This window comes from Talpa occidentalis, unplaced genomic scaffold (genome assembly GCF_014898055.3).
Source record: "Talpa occidentalis isolate TD23 unplaced genomic scaffold, MPIMG_talOcc4v2.1 talOcc4.8, whole genome shotgun sequence".
NCBI lineage: Eukaryota > Metazoa > Chordata > Mammalia > Eulipotyphla > Talpidae > Talpa > Talpa occidentalis.
The window spans coordinates 18,990,948-19,008,726 of record NW_023605194.1 but is presented as its reverse complement, the minus strand read 5'-3'; the positions used below and the strand labels follow the sequence as shown (position 1 = coordinate 19,008,726).

The following is a 17,779-nucleotide window of genomic DNA, read 5'->3' as shown; positions in this document are numbered from 1 at the left end:
GAAACTTTTAATTAGGATGGAGCCAAAGGAAACATTCCCTTCCTCCATTGATGACCCCTGAAGTTTCTTGTTGGAGTGCTGAGCCCTGCTGCCTGTTTTACCAAAAAACCAATAAACAGATAGGAATTGAATCTTTAAGAAGCGCAATTATCTAGATCGCTGCCCGGTGGGCTGAGAATGGTGGGCACATCACCCTGAAGAAATCATTCTTTTATTTTTATTTTATTTATTTATTTTAAAAGGTTTATTTATTTATGCACACAAGAGCTGGGGTGCAGGCCAGAGATGCGGGGGGAGAGGATTACCAGAGACAGAGTGGGGAACAGAACAGGCAGACTGACTGAAATACACTGCTGAGGGGAGCAGCAGGTGAGACAGGAGAGGTCTGCTGCACCATGTGGGTGGCTCCCTGGCCGCCTGGGATTGAACTCGCGCTGCAGAGGCCGTGGTACTTAACCCCCTGCACCACCAAGGAGGCCCCATTCTTTTTTTTTTTTTGTAAGATGTATTTTATTTTTGCATACAAGAACTGGGGTATAGGCCACAGGTGTGGAGTGGTGAGAGCATTCACCAGAGACAGAGTGGGGAGCCTAACAGGCAGATTGACTGAAATACTCTGCTGAGGGGAGCAGCAGGTAAGAAAGGAGAGGTCTGCTACACCATGTGGTTTAGCTCCCTGGCGGGGATTGAACTAATGTTGTATTGGCTGCAGATAGCTTGATTGTGCTGAGACTTAACTCGTTGTGACACCAGGGAGGCCCTGAAGAAACCATTCTAACATCTCATCTCTAGCTGGCTGCTTTATAATGAGTCTTACGAAAAACAGTTGTAAGTGAATTGATTCACTAGGCCTGCCCATTCTAGTTGATGTTCTTGGTATTGTTTATGTTCTGTTCCAAGAATTTGTTATCGTTTCTGAGTATCGTGGTCTGGTACCTCCAGGGCTGCTTGTTTAATCTTAGTTCAAAGCAAGAGTTTTAGTTTAAAGAAAAGAGATCATTAGCCATTATAGTATTGTAAGGGCAGGACATGGGCACAGGTGCAGGTTTTCTGATCCCATGCAGATCGGGTAAAGGAGGAGTCAGAGTCCTCAGTAGTTTTGCAGGTTTTTTATTTGGGGTTCACCAGGCATATGGCAGGCAGGGGTGCTGGCTGGGGGGCTGGGAGGCTGGCAGGCCTCCCAGCCCCAGCAAGTCTTCACTCTATCTGGGCTTTCTGGCGTTCTCTGCTTCTGCTTCGGCTTCTCCTTCAGGTTCTGCTGCTGCTGGCTGGGGCTGCTGGCGTCCCCCCGTGACGCCGCCCTTAAAAGCACAGTCTTAACTCAGCTGAATCCCATCTACCTATGCCCACACCCTATTCCAGGTGCCCGCCATCAGGCATGCATTCAGGACAAGGATCCATCATCTATCCTGATGGCGGAAGGGCAGAAAAGCCTGATATTTTCTTTACCCTACAGTCCACCCCCTCAGGGTTTTCTGCCATACAGTCTATACATATATACAATTTTCTAAGCAAACAAACAATGCAGCCATGGCCCACAAAAGCAAATACATCAAATAACAAAATACAATATAACAAAATACAACAGAACACAAATAAGTCCAGGCAGGGCACCAACCAAGTGCAAAAGACAATTATTGGTACCAGCAGATGAGCCACCAAATCTGCTGCCGAAGGCACTGCTCATACAAGGGAGGGGAAAATCACACACGGCATCTGCTATATCACACCAGGAGCCGTCAGGCTTCCTGGCCTTCTCTGGCTGTAGTCTCGGCTACAAGGCACACACAGCATCCACCCCCAGGATGCACTAGCTCTGGGATTGGCAATTTATTCTGTTGGGGTAATCGCCAACCCTCAGGGTTTCTGTCTGCAGTCGCTCCAACACTCGGCCTTCATGGCCACCCATGCGACTCACAGACCCCTGCTCTCAAGCCAACCCACTGCACAAGCACATGGGTTGGGGATCCAAACTTTGCATTTGGCTTGGGCTCCACCCCAAGCCACATTCCCCACCCGTCCCACAAGGACGGGCTCCTCAGCTCCTCACCCTCACTCAAGAATGAGCAGGGCATCACCCATAGGTGATTTTACGAGACTCACAGGGCTTCAGCATACCCAGGCTGCTTAACAGCCGCTTTAGGGCTTCTCAACTTAGCATCAGTACCAGCTTTTGCCACCTTAGTTGGCTTTTCTCCTCCACCTGGCCACTGGGCATACACAGGCTGCTTTTGGCCATCTAGGCCCACTGGCCACCCCCAGATTCTCAAAAAATAAACATAACCTGCTAAGGTCCTCCGCCTTCTGGCGGGATTGTCAGTCCAAAATCATCAGTTCATCAGTCTATCAGTCCATTGGCCTCTCCCTGCTTCAGCAATGGCCTGCTGCCTCAGGGGTCATTGGCTGGTCCTTTCTGGTGTCGTTGGCTGGTCCTATCCGGTGTCGTTGGCTGGTCCTATCCGGTGTCGTTGGCTGGTCCTATCCGGTGTCGTTGGCTGGTCCTTTCCGGTGTCGTTGGCTGGTCCTTTCGGGCGTCTCCTTCACGCCAGGTCTCATCCTGTAGCTCGTGGACGTATCCATCTTCTATACCGCCATGGTGCCTCCAGCGTCGTCACAGGCAAAGTCTGTTCTCCTTAGTCCCTCCAGGTCTTCGGAGGGCTCCAATACCCGTCTGCATGGATCCTGCCGACTACGCCAATTGTAAGGGCAGGACATGGGCACAGGTGCAGGTTTTCTGATCCCATGCAGATCGGGTAAAGGAGGAGTCAGAGTCCTCAGTAGTTTTGCAGGTTTTTTATTTGGGGTTCACCAGGCATATGGCAGGCAGGGGTGCTGGCTGGGGGGCTGGGAGGCTGGCAGGCCTCCCAGCCCCCAGCAAGTCTTCACTCTATCTGGGCTTTCTGGCGTTCTCTGCTTCTGCTTCGGCTTCTCCTTCAGGTTCTGCTGCTGCTGGCTGGGGCTGCTGGCGTCCCCCCGTGACGCCGCCCTTAAAAGCACAGTCTTAACTCAGCTGAATCCCATCTACCTATGCCCACACCCTATTCCAGGTGCCCGCCATCAGGCATGCATTCAGGACAAGGATCCATCATCTATCCTGATGGCGGAAGGGCAGAAAAGCCTGATATTTTCTTTACCCTACAAGTATGTATGCGCAGCCAGTACTATGTATGTGTGTCCAGATTTCTATACTAAGTAAGGTGACCTTTGGCTCTGTGGCCCTGGGAACTGATCCCAGGGCCTTCCTGGGCAAGGATTCTGAATTTGGGGTAGCTGCTGAGAGATGACAGCTCCAAGCTGGGCGCGACCTCCCGGATAGCAGACCAGACTCCTGGCAGATATCGCAGCTTCACAGGAGACTTAGGCACTGAGGTGTGTGTGTGCAACTGGGGCCAGAAAGAAGGTGTACAAAGCCAGTGAGAGCAGCTCCTGGTGAGTACCATGTACCATGTGTGCACAGGATTCTGGGGACAAGAGTGCAGCCCACCTCAGGGTTTCAGGGCACCCTCCTGGAGTAGGACCTCGAAACTGAGCTGACCAGGTGGACAGAAAAGTAAGGGAATTCTAGGCAATATTTGCTCTACAGATTATTGAATGTGCAGTATGTGCCAGGCACAAGTGAGCATGGAAGACCCCAGGAGAGTGTGGGGTCCCATCTGAGGCTGTGAGCAATTTAATCTTTCTGGACAATTGCATTCTGGAAGTGACAGTGATGAGCTGGAGAGGTAAGGTGCTAATTAGAAGGCTTTAAGTTGTCTTAATTCTTTTAATTATAGACTGCTTGTTTCCCCAATACTGGGTCTTGTTTATGTGTCTTATCTATATATTAATTTTTCTTTATTTTAACAATGGGATTTTATTTTGAGGACTAATTAGTTTTTACAGTCATTAAGTAAATGAAAGACAAACACTTCATTTTCCTATCTCATAAGTTTTTTTTTTTTAAAGATTTATTTATTATTTATTTATTTATTTATACAAGCACTGGGTACAGTCAGAAGCACGGGAGGGTGAGAGAATTCACCAGAGCCAGAGCGGGGAGCAGAGCAGGCAGAAGGACCAAAGCACACTGCTGAGGGAGCAGCGGGCGGCAGGAGAGGTCTGCGTGCCATGCGGGACCCTCCTCCGGTGGCCGGGGAGCAGCCGGGGATCAAACCGGCACCGCGGAGGCTTCGGGCAGCTTTGCAACCCAGCGTTCAACCGCTGCACCACCAGGGAGGCCCCCTATCTCATAAGTTTTAACCAAAAAATAAAATCATAGATCTCAATGCCAGATAAATACTAAAGGAAATTAAATATAAGACAGACTAGATCATATGCCCCTCTGATGATGATGCTCCTTGCATGTGACTCTCTCAAAAAGGAGGAAATGGCAGTGGAGGTAACTAAGATAATAAGATGAGGGGCTGGAATCTTGTAATCACCAAATAAGTCCAAAGATTAAATAATAATTTTTGCTCAACATTCACAGCAAACTGTATAGTTTTTACTGATGGAAGCACATAAGTTACACTGAACATCACAAATGTAAATATGGTTCCTCTAAAACAGAGCAGCTCTTAGAGTTTACAAGAGCGGATTGTTAAATGGATAGGAATCTTACGGGTTGTTCACTAAAGCAGCACTTAAACAATTGTACTATATCAATTTACAAATGAATAAGTTATATTAAAAATGAAGGTCATATTAAAAATTACTACATCTGTCCTTAAGGTGATTGATGATTATGCTTCTGTAGGATGGAAATACAATATAAAGGCCTTTACTATATAATATGATGAATAACAAAAAGCTACATTGTCCCTTTCCATCTCTGTGTTCATTGACATCATGTCGGTAGTTCTATGGCTGTCACGTGGGCATATTTGTAGCACAGCATACAGCAGACTTTGCAAAGCAGGGCTCCCACTTCCCCCTCCTGCACCACACCAGGGAAATTGTTGTTCAATATGTACTTGTCACAGATAAGGAAAGAGCAGTTTGAGGCTCAAAAGGGACCCACTCCCTGCCTCACTGGCTCTGCCCTGGCCATGCTCACCTCTCCCACCTGGAGACCTTCCCACCCGCAGTAACCTGGACCTTCAAGTGCTCCCTCAGCACCGGACACCTTCCCCAGGCCTTGCCACCACCCCTGACCATGTGTTTCCTGGCCGCCCTCCCCCTCCACCAGTCTCTCCTCATCTCACTCCACCATCACCAGTGTAGCTCATTTCAGTGAACTCAGGAGTCTCTGAAGTCCCTGTTTGTAGGTCAGTCCTCACGGGAATGTAGCATCGCGAGACTAGGGAGGTTGCCTGTCCAGGCCCTGTGAGAGGCACATAGCAGCTGCTCGATAAGTATTTGTTGAGAGAATGAATGAACCAGTGAGGAAATGAATGGGCTTCTCAAGCCCTTCTGAATAGAAACTGCTCAGTTTATGCACATCATGCCAGGGCTGGGGGAGGGGAGAGGTTAAAAGAGGGGGAGGGCCACCTCTAGTTCTGTGCTATCTGCTGGAGTCGGGTGCCAGGTTCTAGTTCTGGGGGCTCCCTTCAGCCTGGGCCTCCCTCCAGGCGTCTCGGACCTTGATCTTCACTTTGAAAGGTTCGATCAGAAAGACCACATTGGGGATACCTTCCAGAGCAGGCATGTGTCCATCGTCTGGGACCTCGAGGTCAAACCTCTGCAGTAACCAGGCCATGAAGAGGAAGAGCTCCCTGCGGGCCAGCATCTCCCCTACACATGTGCGTGGTCCCGCTCCAAAGGGCAAGTAGCTTAAGGATGGTGAGATGAGCTGGTTCCCTGTTGGGTCCAAGAAGCGCTCTGTGGACAAGGGAGGCAGCCATGAGTCAGGGGGCCGGACAGGAGAAAGCAGAGGCGTGGCCAGGTCCCAGAGGGCAGATGGGCCCTGTCCAGGCAACCCTAGCTTGGAAGGTGGACAACCTTACTTGAGGGACCCTCAGGCTATTCTCAGGTTGGCCTCAATCACTCACAGGAAATGGAATGTCAGGAGGATGGAAAGAGGCAGTGTTAGCAGGTTTAAATGCCACCCCTCAGTGGGCTAGGGTGTGTTTGGGGGGGCCCATGTCCCCACAGCATTTTGAGAAGAGAGATTGTAGTTAGTGCCAGGGACAGGAGGAGTCCAGTGTGAAGTTTGGCAAGTCTGGGGGATCAGAGAAATGTCAACTGGTACAAGTGGTTGTCACCCAGAGTTTTCCAGTAGCGAGCCTTGCAGGGGCGAAGCCAAGTAGTCAGAGGAGCACAGAGAGCAGGCTGGCTGTTTGGCTCTGGAGCATGACAGGACAGACACTCACCAGGCATGAACTTGTCAGGCTGGTCCCACTCCTTCTCACTCTGATGTAGCGCCCACATATTAATGATGACATCTGTGCCCTTGTCAATGGCATAACCACCGATGCTGCCCCAGAGAGGGAGAGGAAGGGGTTATGGAATGTTGTGGCTCCCACCTGCTCAGCCCCAAGCCTGCACAGTCTGCTCCCTGGCGAAGAGATAAGTAGCCTCTCCTCCTCACCCCTAATGCCTCACCTTTTCCTTAACTTCTGCCAGATCCATATGCATCTAGCGCTTCTCCAGCCCACTGTGCCTGACTACCACTTGTGTATGAACCCTGTGGAGTGGGTGCATGAATGTCGGGGCAGGTGGGGATGCATCTGAGCTGGTGCACATCTGTGTGTGCCTGAGGCTGCTGGACTGGGCTGAGGAGAGAGTACCCAGTCTTATCCAGACCACGTGTCTCCAAGGACAGCGGGCCACCTCTGAGGGAGGTCAGTAACCTAGGACTGTGACTGGGTGTGAGTCTGATGGATCCATTAATGGGTATGCTCATGGGTAGGCTGATTGATACTCAGTGATGGACCATCAATTGATCAGCAAGCTAAGGGGACCAGGATGAAAGAGGTACTGGGCAATGGGAAGATGGCAAGATAGGGACCCAAATCATTGCTCAGATGATGCTGAATGCATCATGGGATGGGGTGATATAGGCAGGAAGGCACACCTGGAGTTGACGACAGCCCTGTGGGGCAGAAGCAGTGGGGATGCAGGCCTGATGCGCAGCACCTCCCTGATGGTGGCCTCCAGGAGGAGGAGATGGTTGCGGTCACTGAGAGTTGGTGTGCGGCTGAAACCTACATTCTGATCAATCTCCTCCTGGATCTTCCTTTTCAACTGTGGGCCAGAGAAGGTGGATGTGACAACAGGCTCAAGCCTGGCCTTAGTGAACCTATTGCCACATCCAGTAGAGAGAGTCACACGCAGTGCATTTGTGAATGTGCTACCCACACCATTGTTCCAGAAGGTATAGGTCCTCCCGAGGGCAGAGCCAAGCTCTGCTCATTAAGGACTGCATCATGAGTCTTTCTGCAATGAAGTTCTGACGGTTCTGCCTCTCTGGAAATCAGGAAAAGAGTTTGGGCTGGCTGGGATCAAGGGTGTTTAGGAAGAATGGAATGAAGGGAAACCCACCTGAGGGTAATGCAGCAGGAAGCCACAATCCACTGCAACATGGATGTGGTGGTCTCCACACCGGCCGCAAAGATGTTCCCGATGGTGATGAGAATGTGTTTATCTGAAAGCAGCTTTGAATCCCGGCCTGGTTCTGCATTGTTGTTGTCTGAGTTCATCTGAGCTTGGATCAGCACGTCCAGCATGGTAGTGATACAGTCGCTGCTAAAGTTCTCCTGGTAGGTGAGATTGGAGACAGTGTTGAGGGCAGAGCCCCGTCTAAAACCTACTTTCATCCCAGAGTGGAGGTTCCAGTCGGTGATGAGGGAGCACAGTACCTAGGTAGGACCTATGAGATGTGGAGTTAGGAGGCAGCACTGGGCCCTCCTCAAACTTTGGGCTTAGGGCTAACTTTGGGCTAGAATCCTTAGTTCCTCACTTCCCCACCCCCATGATGAATTGAGTCCATCTCCATTGGTGACTACTGTGTGCCAGGCACTGGGAGGTGGGGAGAGCCCAGTGTCCAGCATCGACCCAATGTTCTTACGCGTTCAACATGACTCATAATCTCTTCTGCTCCAGCTCCTACCTTGTATTTTTCAATGATTTCAGTCAGGAATTCATTTCTCATTTTAACACATTTTCTCATCTTTTCCAGGTTTTTGTTGGGGAAAACCTGAAAAGTAGACAGAAGAATCAAATCCTTTCCTCTTCCACTGTCCTTTTCCTGCCACACAAATCTCTCCTGGCATGACTCTGTCTGCCTACTCCCCTAGGCCTTAAGCAAAATGGCGGCAAGATAGGGCCCCAAATCGATGCTCAGATAAGTAGGACAGTATCCATGATGGGAGAAGGGAGTTTTTCACTTCCTCTTCCTCATTCAATCAAACATCAAGACTGAGTGAGATGTACTTAAGATGTACTTAGTACATCTGCCACGTGCCCAGCCTTTAGGAATAAGGGAGAGGGGTTCTGAAGCCTGGGCAAGTTCCTTGACTTCTCAAATCTTTCTCTGCTGGATGAGAGTAATGAAATCTACCTCCAGGGGCAATGTATTCATTGTGTACAGGTGGAAATGGCAGTGTATACCTCAATGAGAACCATGTATTATGATTCTTAAAATGCATCATTAAAATGCTATGTCTTTCTTTTTTTATATTCAAAAGAATAGGTTTATCCTAAAGGCAGAGAAGAGTAAAGGACCCTTGCACAGCACAGGGGCAGAAAGAACTGCTCAAACACTATTTCTGCTTATGAAGAGAAAGTACAAGGTTTTAAGTGCCTATGGAGATAGATGTCACTGTGGCTTGGTGGTCAGGAGTAAGTTGTGTCTGGAGCCCAGGAGTACGAGTTAAGACCTGGGGATCAGCCTAGGGGTTAAGTCTCAGCCCTATCACAACTGTGGCCTGAGTCAATACTGGCCAGAGAGGTAACCCACATGGTGCAGCAGGCGTCTCCTGTCTTGCCTGCCACTCCCCTTAGCAGTGTATTTCAGTAAATCCAGCTGTTCTGCTCCCCATTCTGTCTCTGGTGGATCTTCTCACCTTCCACATCTCTGGCCTGTACCCCAGCTCTTGTTTGCATGAATAAATAAATCTTTAAAAAAAAGAAGTCTTGGGGACCATGTCAGTTTCTGCTGACATCTGAATGTGGGACCTGGTCTCATCCTCACCTTCAGGATGGGGAATATGTCTACCATAGAGTTCTGGCGCAGAGTATCCATGATTCCATTGTTGTAATTCTTAATGATCTTGAGCTCAGGATCACCATTCTTGTAGGTAATGTTGAAGCAGATGAAGCACATAATGTTGGTCATCGCCAGATAGATAGGCAAGGACAAATCTACAGACTGTCCATCTTGGGTGGCCAGGAAATCAGACAGTAATCTGATTTGCTGACAGACTAAACAGGGACAAGAACATAAGGGTGGTGAATGAAGCAATACTTTGAACCCCTGTCTACCTACTCCATTGAACCAGAGAGAGCAAGAGAACCAGAGAAGAGGACATGCCTGCAGGAGAGAGAGCCCTTGTGTGCTAATGGCCACTAGATGGCAGCAGTGATGCAGAAACTGCTAGAATGAGCTCTTCAAAACCCTTTACCCCATAGCTTTGGGCCCAGTCTGGTACTCACTGATGTCATCCAGTCTCTTGTTGCCGTCTTTGAACAAAGCAAAGGAAGCCTGTGCCAGTTTCCGATGCAGCTGCCACTGGGCACCATGGTCGGCAAAGAAAATGCCCTTTTGGTTGTCAGAAAGGATGCTTTGAGTCACCTTTAGAGAGGAAGAAACACAGTAGGAAGCAGATATCATCTACCTAGCTTGCCTTGTGCCTCTAGCACCTATTCCCCTTCCCAAGGGAGAACACAGGTACCTGCCAAGCTGCTCCCCCTCCCCCCATGTGGGGCTTCCCTGGTCCGCTCCACGGTGACTGTGAGGCTTGGTAAGGCAGGTCCAAGCCCCCGTTCCAGCACCCCCCACTCCCTGCCCCCAACCGACAAAACCCTGGCTTTGAATCTAAGGGTCTAGTGATTTAGTTTAATGACAGGTTGACTTTTGGGCCTGTCCTTTGTGATTGGTTTCTTCCCTGGGGCAAGAGCTGGGGCTGGACAAGCTCTCTGAACTGTGTTTCTTGGGGACTGGAGAGGGGGGGCAGGCAGGCCAGTGGAAAGCAGGACTGTCCAGGTTCTGCCTCTTCTGGGCCCTACGCGAGTGCTGAAGGCGCATCAGCTCATCTCTTTCTGTTTATCTTTGCATGGCAAGTCTGCGTGCCATGGAAATTTGGCCACCACAGCCAAATCTGAGAAGAGCAGGAGTCTGGTATACCCTCTGCTCGGGGGGCAAGGCACCATCTCCAGAGGTAGCCCCCTCCCCAGAAGCATGAGGGTTCAAAGCTTTCCTTCTTCTACCCTCACCCACTAGCCCCATCAGATCTCTTTCTTTTAGGGAGAGAAGAGCTCAGAATAGTCGGGAGTGAGGCAGTTGACCCACTGAGCTGGCTGACTGATGCAAGCAAAGAAAGGCAAGTCATCAGTCATCCCGATCAAAGATGGGAGTCTGGGTTCCTGTCTGGGTGTTCAGGTAAGCAGTGAGCTGCAGGGTGCTAGGACGGGGCTCTGGCAGTGTTTCTGGATCTCAGGCCCCTCCTCTTCCCCTAGAAGCACCTGAGTGAGCTCAGTAGGATGCACCATTCAGCCCTGAAATGCTACCATGGGTCAGACCCTGTGAGCTGGAGCAGCTGCAGACAGATCCAGGGAAGTTGCACCCTGTCCTCCCAGGGCCCGGCTTTTCGGCTTTTCCCATCCCCCTTCCCATGGAGAGAGTGAGCACTATGCCCATCTTGCACATGAAAAGGAACTTCATAAAGACTGTTTTCTGAGCATTTACTAAGCTGGATACCGGCCTCATTGCTTCATTAGCACTGTCATTAATTAGGGAAGTGTTGGCTGAGAGACATTATCATCCAGTTCAGGGGCAAGATGCGTGGAGTGAGGGCTCCACTCTGCCCATGCCAGGGCTGCTCAGGGTATGAGAGTTCCTTTCATCCTTCCTGCCTGGTTAAGTCACTGAATGGGGTCTGAACTCACTCCCCACCCACAGCCAAACCACAGTGTCTCTGGAGGAATTACAGGTATTGTGGACTGGTCTTGGCTGAGACCCGCACAACCCCAGGGGATGGTGAGAAAGGAGGCACAGGGCACAGCTTACCAATTGGGGCCGCCCGGTGAAGTCCTTGCCCTTCTTGACCAGCACCTCCCTGGCCAGCTCGTGCTCCCCGACGATCACTGTATTCTTGCTTCCCATATGAAGGGAATAGATGGGGCCATATTTTCTCTGCATCTTGAAGAAGTTCTCATGCTGATGTCCATGTCTGGGGAGGAAGGGAAGGCTGCCCACCAAGGGCAGGGCTGGGAGGCTGTTGGGGTACTTGGCACCAGGGGACTTGCCCTTGGGCCAGAAGAAATAGGCCAGGGTGAGTAGCAAGAGAGGGAGGAGCTCCCACATGGTGGCAGGCTGGGTGGCACTGTGGGTGGAACATCCGCAGCCACTTAGGGTCTATGGAGGACTTTTAAAGGGTTGACCTGACCTCTGGAATTTTATGATGTCATGAAATGTGGAAATTTATCCGGGAGCACAGGCAGAGCTGAGTCCTCTGTCAGAACAGGGAGGGGGTGGGGATAGATATTGTCGCCAGATCACCTCAGTTTTCAACAGAAAATGCACCTGGGCTAAATAATTTTGGAATAAGTTGAATGAAATCTAAGCATTGTTTTGCATTCCCTCTTCAGAATTAACTTTTTGCTCATTGAATTGCACCCTTATTCCTTCCTGATCATTAGATTTAGACTTTACCTGCACTTCTGGGAACCTTGAAAGTCAATTGTGTTACATCCCTAATATCTCGGAGAATCTCTATGTCTCTTTGAGTTGATAGTGGTATCAGAAACGAGCCTCAGTTGATTGCCAAGAAAATATGCTCATGGAAAGTCAAACTCCCTGACTCCTGTCACCTAGACTTAGCTGGCACCTCCTGGGACTTAGAAATGTGGAGCCGTGACTTCCCTCACCATCCTTTGCCCCTTATAAATTTCCAGCAACCCCCAACCAGCATTAAGGGTGTTGGTTGATTTGGGGTGCCTGTGCCTCTGACTTCCTTGATGATATCTCAAATAACCATTAGTCACATACATGTAATTCATCACGTACAGATAATTCCCCTGAATCAGAATTTGGTTTTCATCGCTTCTCGGCCTTTTGGCTAAGATCAAGTGCAGAATTTGGTTTTCTGGGCGCTAGTGAAATACACTCTTTGGTTGTTTATAGATACCTCTGTGGTGGGGCCTGAACTGGGAATGTGTCCCCTGCCTTAGAGCTACCATTGTACAGCTCTCCGGCCATGATGGTAGTTGTGTGATACTTAGGGAGATAATTCTCTTGCCTCCAAGGTTGCTGATAATGTCAGTGCCTGAGGAGCACCTGAGGTTTTAATTGATAGCACAAAGAGAGACACTACCAGCAGTATTTTCATCATTTCCTGAATTACAGCCCCTAGACACACTGGCACCTTCTCTACTTGAGAGAGAAGAACCCGCCCTGCTCCTGCATGTTCCCACACCCTTTTTCTCCTCCATAGTCTTCCTTCACTTGCCACTTGGGAGGCAGCCTTTTCCAAGTACTGACTCTGCTGCCCTCCCAACCAGTGCCACTTGCTAATAAAGCACCTCTTTGCTGGGAACACCTTCGTGGTCCAGGGATATGACCTGCTTTGTTTGGTAATGCCGTCTCAGCAGTGGCTCAAGTCTAAGATACAGACAAGGTAGAATCTAGGTACGGGACAGTGGCTGGTCCTCCCTCTTGGAGCTCCTCATTTGTCAAGGTCCCTAGGTTGTCCAGAAGCAAATAATATCTTGGTCAGGAATCAGGTTTGGGACTTTTCATGTTTGAAAATCAAAATCAGGAGCCTCCCTGGTGGCGCAAGGGGTTATGATGCAACCTGTGAAGCTATCCACAGCCACTGCAGCACTAGTTCATTCCCAACCAGGGAGCTACCCACATGGTGCAGCAGACCTCTCCTGACTAGCCCGCTGCTCCCCTCAGCAGTGTATTTCAGTCAATCTGCCTGTTCTGTTTCCCACTTAGTTTCTGGTGAATCCTCTCACCTCCCATACCTCTGGCCTGTGCCCCAGTTCTTGTATGCATAAATAAATAAATGTTTAAAAAAAGAAAATCAAAATCACTGGACAGATGACATTTTTGAGGGTTATAGCCAAAGGAGACTGTCAAAGTCATTTTATGCAATTTTATAATTTAACAGGTAGAGAAAGTATGGCCTTTAAAGGTCAGGCTTATAGAAGGTCCTACAAGATAACGACAGCAAGAAGCCAGGTGTCCTAACTCCTGGTTTGCTGCTGTCTCCATAGGCAATTGAGCCAGGGGTTGAGAGCATAAGCCCTAGAGTCAAAGAGGCTTGGGTTCCAATTCTCACCTGGTCTCTTTCTATTTATGTGATCTTGGATGAGTATCCAAGAACTTTATTATATTGAAAGCTCCATGGCAGAATGAGAGGAGTAGATTGGCCTGGCCCCTTTGGACTTCCATTCTGGCTTCCAGTTGGGTGCAAGTGACAGACTCTATGATTCTGAAAGGATGAAAATGTCAACATAGAAATAAGGCCTCTGTGTCACTGTCCGTTACAGCAACCTTCAGAACACTAAGTTGTGTCCTTAGGTCATCAGCATAGACCTCCCCTAGGCCTTCAGCACACTGCCAGCATTCCCTGCTGATTTTCTTTAGGAGGATGAGTCATGGAGATACCACCCAGGCCACCTGTTCCACCCCGGGGCACAGGCACCTTGTTAACAAGGACTGAGATAACCCCAGGACATGAGCAGTCTTGCAGAAGCAGTGAACAGCAGCTTCTCCTCAAGATGCCCTCAGAAAATCCCTACTCGAACTCAAGACTTGAGGTGGTTTCTTTAGAGGTTGAGCCCATCTCTTAGATATACCAGTTTTCAGAGTCCACCTAGGTCTCCTGACGCCAGCTCTACTCTGTGTTTGGCTTCGGAGTGATGGGAAGCAGGGGGGGCTTTGGACAAAATTCTTCAGCCTCCTCACTCATGGAGTCTGCAGTCTCAGACCATTGCAGGAGCAGTGACATTTCATAAGGCACTTGATCCTGGACAGAAGCTCTTTCTGGACAAGGTGAGAGAATAATATCAGGTTGAACTGGAAGGAGAACTGCAAAGGTTGACCAGCTTCACTTTGAAGAACTGAAATTTGTAGTCATTGAAAAATCAATCTTGAAGAAATGATGTGGCACTTATCTGGTAATTTGCGCTAGATTTGTTAACAACTACTCAGCCTAATCAGAATAACATACCTCTCACCAGAATGAAATGTTCTTTTATTCTGATTCACAATAAGCAATTTTGGGTTGAAAAACTATAAAAGTAAAGTAGACGTAAAATATTTACTATTTTAACTCTCTTTAGGAGAACAAGTAGTCACTTTAACTATACTCACAGCCTCCACAGTGTCTACTGCCAAGTCATTTTCCTCACCAAACAGAAAGTGTACCTATTCAATAGTAATTTCTCTTTCCCCCTCCCTTCTCCCTCGTTACCTCTAACCTTCTTGGTTCCTGTGAATGTGCCTATTTCACACAATGGAAACCATATAATTCATAACCATGTAATTCATCACGTGTGTGTGTGTGTGTGTGTGGCTTATTTCAATTGCTATGTTTCATTAGTATATTTTATCCTTGTAGTAGCCTGTATCAGAACTTCATCTTCTTTATGACTGTATAATATTCCACGATGTGGCTATGCTATCCCTTTTTTATCCATTCATCAGTTGCTAGACACTTAGGTTGTTGCCACCTTTTGGTCTTATAAATCACACTGCTATGATTATGGATGCCCATGTACCTTTCTGAGTACTAGTTTTTAATTCTTTTGAGTGTATGGGTAGGAGCAGAATTGCTGTTTATGTTTACTTAAGCTTACTTATGTTTGTTTCATCCTCTGGGAAATGGGCACAATAATGGCACTTGCTGCTCAGGGCTGTGATTCAGTGAGGGAATGCATGTGAAAATTCCGCCTGGAAGAACCAGTGCTCCTTTCCTCTTATCATTAGTTACTCTTCTTATTATGCCCAAATGGCTCTCTACTTTTCCTGAGATCTAACCAGCAGATCTTCCTGACACAAAACATGCCGATTATCTCTGAAGACCTTCTGTTTCTGAGTCAGTTATGATCGCTGATGCAATGTTGCCAGATGAAGTCTTGGCCCCAGGGGATGAGCCCCCTGGTGCCAGTCATCACAGAAGAGGTGGGTCCTCAGACAGACACCCAGTCCTGAGACTGACAGAGGGGGAGCTGGAGTTTCTGTCTCTGTCTGGCAGTGGCCTTCCAGTGTCTGTACTTAGCAGTGTGGGGAATGGAGTGAGGCCCACTGGACTAGGCAAGAGGGCAGCAGGAGGGGACCTGTAATGATGATGAGCCTTGTAAACTAGACTGCCTGGTCGCTCATTACTCCACAAATTCAAGTGTGGTTGTGACTATTTGGGCAAGTTGTGGTCAGATTAGGGACTGGGGTGGTGAGAAAAGCCATCATGACAGATGGGGGTTTTGAGTTAGACATGGAAAAAGCATCCGTGGTTTTAGGCAGAGGTGTGGGCAGTGTGGAGGAAGGAGCCTCATGAAGGGAGAAGGCAGAGTCAAATATGAGGAGGCAGGAAGGGGTCTGGTGCATGTAGGTTGGTGATGGTCCTGACTGCAAGGACAAGTGGGGGTGTTGTGGAGCATCCCTGAGAAGTTAACAGAATGTGACTCCAGAGCCTTGAATTCATACTAAAATCTTCTATGAGTCCCGCTACCATTGTATCCCGGATGCTTTTATTATTCACCATGCCAGCCTCCATGAATTAGGCTGTCTCACCTCCTTCCCACTGTGAGGAAACTGAAACTCAAGAAATTGTGGGCTCAAGATCATAAGCTCATGTGGCCATGGAGGTGCTGGAGGCCAGGTGTTCTCTTGCAGGTTGCTCTGGGGGGTCCCTGCACCAAATCTTACTGCCAATGTGTCCCTCCTCCCCTTTGTGCCCTGTGCTCTGAAAGGACCCAGGGTTGACTCCTAGCCTCCATTACCCTCCCGAGTGTGCTTGCCTGTGGTCTGCCAGGTTCAGGGCCAATTGAGCAAGATCCTGCTTGGAAGAGAGGGCAACCATCCGCAAATACAGGGGTGGCACTTGTTTGTACTACCCCAGGTTGAAGCCAAAATGCTTAATCTGAACTGAGTTGTAAAAGTTACAAATGGCAGCTGCACAGAACAGCTCAGTTCTCCTGTGTCTTCAAGGTGAGAAGGGGTGGTTGTTATCCAAGCCCTTCAGGGGAATTTTCAACCCTCCATCTCCTCCAGGCACCCCTGTTGCAAGAATCTGCATTTGTGGAGGAATGTGGCTTGTGTTTCATGTCATTCCTGTTATCAGTGCAAAGGAAACCAGTGGATCAGTGGTAAATCAGTTGAAAACAAGAGTATGCAGTGCGTTTGAAAGTTAATCAGGATGGAGCCAAAGGAAACATTCCCTTCCTCCAACAATGGCCCTGAAGGTTGACCCACCACTCCCACCCCTTTTAGTCCAGGGAAACTAAAGTTCCTTCTCCTGTCCTAATTCCCTAGAGGCCAGGCAGTATGTTAACTGCCCCTTATGGTACTTCTTGACTTATGCAAATGAGCCCAAGGAAACAGTTATTAAAACAACCCTTCATGTGGGCTCCTCTGTAGCTAGTAAGACCCAGCTGGACTTGAACCCTGCACCTCCCAATGGCTTCTATTTTGTGTGGCTGAAATGGGGATTCAGTCCTGGGAGCTGACTTGCTTGAGCTGTCTTGTTTTCTCAGCTGACGGAAAAAGTGGGGCAGAAAGCTTTATATTCCAGGAGTGAGGGAGACATGTTTGAAGAATGGTTGGCATGTGACTCAGTGACTACTTTTCCTGAAAGGAGCTTAAGGTTTGCCCTGACCATTTAGCACATGAGGCATTTTCACCTGGGCAGTGCAGCCGGAGGACAGAGTATTATCGTTATTATTATCATTTGTTTCTCTTGCATCCCAATCTGCTTTCAGGGGGTTTCATTGAACTGTGATGTGCAGTGTCGTTATTGGTTCAAGTACTGCCCAACTCATCATGTGGTTTTTATCAAGGGTTTCGAGATCCCTGGTTATCTACCAGCCATGGTGTGAATACCTGTGACCTCCCACTCTTATGGGCGTGGCTCTGGACTGTGATGGGGAGGGTCAGAGAGGCTAGGCCCAGCTAGTGTAGGCTGGGAACACCGAGAGTATATGCTAAAAACCACTGGTCTCCAGGGGAGCTTCTGGATATGGGCCAGATTCATATATGGTAAGATCCCTATAGGTTATAGGTAAGATTCTCACTGGTCACGCAAAATCATAGCATCCAGCTTTGACCTGACTCTTTGAGGATGCTGTTATGCCCCCATCTGTGCCATGTAGCTAAGAGGCATGGGACACAGGGGAGGATGAGCCCCTGCAAATTTCTTGACTGTCAAGTCACCAGGATCAATACTTCTGAAGATTTTTTCGGGCCCGGTCCTTCGAGAATACAGGGACACTTGAGACTGACATGGGACTTCCTCTAGGGGAATTTACAGAGTGATGGGGAGCCCATGAGGTCATCTGCAGCAGGACTGGATAGAAGGTGTCTGCACTCAATTGTGGGGTATAGTTTGCCTGGAACAGTGGTTCTAAACTAAGGGCAATTTTGCCCTCTGACCAGGGTCTTTTGGGAATGTTTGAACATGGTTGGTTGTCACCG

General features: G+C 48.9%; 1 pseudogene; it reads right to left on the bottom strand.

Moving 5' to 3' along the window:
• Positions 1 to 5,410: 5,410 nt before the first annotated feature.
• Positions 5,411 to 11,443, bottom strand: LOC129145022 (steroid 17-alpha-hydroxylase/17,20 lyase-like; annotated as a pseudogene).
• Positions 11,444 to 17,779: the final 6,336 nt, after the last annotated feature.